Source organism: Gracilinanus agilis, chromosome 6, assembly GCF_016433145.1.
Source record: "Gracilinanus agilis isolate LMUSP501 chromosome 6, AgileGrace, whole genome shotgun sequence".
Classification (NCBI taxonomy): domain Eukaryota; kingdom Metazoa; phylum Chordata; class Mammalia; order Didelphimorphia; family Didelphidae; genus Gracilinanus; species Gracilinanus agilis.
In genome coordinates, this window is record NC_058135.1 from 20,345,978 (window position 1) to 20,348,222 (window position 2,245).

Genomic DNA, 2,245 nt, shown 5'->3' on the forward strand with positions numbered 1-2,245 from the left:
TTTCCTTCACCATATCCCTAAAAAAAAAGAAAAGAAAAAGAAAAAATAATGGTGAGAATTGAAGCTAAAGGTTTTAAAAAAAGGTCCTTTGGCATTCCTGACCTTTTCATATCTCAAATATTCAGTTATCATATTTCGAATTGGTCTAATTTGAATTAGTTGTTGTTGCAAAGTTACTTTACATTCCTTTGGACACAGGTGACTCAACCAATTTCTTTGGCTAAATTTCTAAAGAGTGTCTGGAGGAAGTCTGAAATGTAGAGGAATTTAGCAATATTTCCTCTTCTGTCTTCACTGAGTCTCTGGTACCAATCCTGGAAACTGCTCTTTGTCTGGATATTACCAAGAATCTATGGAAGTTCCTCATCATTGAATTTACCATCCAGGAATAAAATGGTCTCCTCTGCTGTCATAGGACAAAGATACACTAAATAGACCAACTCAAACTTATGGAGACTTTTCTGCAGTAACAGACTGAAAACAGTAGCTATGGATTTCCCTGCCTTAAAACAAAACAACCCAAACCTACAAGACTGAGCAATTAAGTTTTTATGAAAATCTCAGTGTTCCTGCTCATCCTCTGCACTCTCATTCAGATGCTTTTGATAGTCTAGCATGGGGACTTCTGAATTTAGAAGTCTTTCTGCTGTTTCAAACACTTTGAGTAAGATGAGTGATGGGGAAATCTTCCTCCATATTACCAGCTCAAGGGTCACTGACTTCTGCTTGCTATTTCCTTCCAGCTTGGTATCATCTAAATTACCTCAACACAGGGCAGCAGTGTGTTATTTGGATTTTATATTGCTAATTTAAATTGGAAAAGCTATGAGGAAAGAAAATATTAAAATATTACAAAATACTGAAATATTAAAAATTAAACAAGATACCACCTTATTGTGTTCTTATAATTTTTGTTGATATAACAATGAAAATAAAACTTCATGTAATAAAACTAGCATTTTAAACTTTGAATGCAACGTATTTTGTTGATTTGAATATGATTGGTTACTAGGGTACAGCAAACTGGTAAGTTCCATGATATTCATAATATACAAAGATTAAACTTGTACCAGGCATGACTGCCATCTGGTGGAGACATCCTGGAATAGAGGAAGGGTCCAGTGTCCTTAATGGTGAGATTTTACTTACCTCTAGAATTTGCTGGGATTTTACTGACTATTCCATGTCAGTTGCCAATTTTCCCTTTAGGCAAAAGAACTGAGGCAATATGTAATTGAGCACCATAACCTGCGTGAATGGGACTATAAACCCATCTCTGTTTATCTATCAGAGAAAATAAAAAATAATTTCTCTTAATTTGACTTTAACAGTATGTCAGTTGTACAATAGAAAAACAAAGAGTATACTTTATACTTAGAAATGCTTTTGTTAAATAAATTAAGTGCTCAGTACAGTAAAGATTTTCTTTAAATTAGTAGAGATAATCTTATATTTGCCAGTGCAAAAGAGGAACAACATGACAAAATTAAAACAACAAAAAAAGAAAGACCTAAAATCTTTATTGGGAGGCACAATAAAGAAAAAGGAAAATGTTGAGGGGGGAAAGTAAGCACAACATTTACAGGCCAAATTTAGAAAAAATATGAAGGCATATCAATGGCAGGATTAATCCAAAGAATGGAGGGAATATTCTTTCTTGTTTGTACACACACACACACACACACACGCTTAGACACACACACTTAGACACACAGTTTATTTTAACCTCTACTGACAAGTACAGGTATTCCAAATATGAAAAGTGAGCATATGAGACACAATATAATTTTTTTGAAAGACTAAGAATTACAAAGTGTCCAGTGCTTCTTTATGTATTTGAAAACTTGCATTATTTACCCATAATGAACCCAAATGTTGTACATGTAAAGTAAATTTTAAGATACTAGGGCCCAATTTACCTGTACACGGTCCTTTAAAGACTTCCTTTCTGAATACATGACGTTGTTTGTTATTAATACCTTTAGCTACATAGTTGTAGATAGTATTTATTTTTTTTGTGTCTTTTTCCATTTTATTTAACATTTTCTTTTAATTTTCATAATGGCTATTTTTCATAGCTCAATAATATTCAAATTATGCTTATGTACTATAATTTGTTCAGACAATGTCATATCATTAGAAATTTTTTTCTATTTTTTTTTTTTTGCTATTGGGAATAGTACTTCAAGGAATACTTTTGTAAAGATAGTTTTCCTCCTCTATTCAATAATGTTTTTGTGAAATA

The 2,245-nt window shown here is 32.2% G+C and overlaps 1 pseudogene; it reads right to left on the minus strand.

The window, feature by feature from the left end:
* Nucleotides 1–203: 203 nt before the first annotated feature.
* LOC123251845 lies at nt 204–1,958 on the minus strand (annotated as a pseudogene).
* Nucleotides 1,959–2,245: the final 287 nt, after the last annotated feature.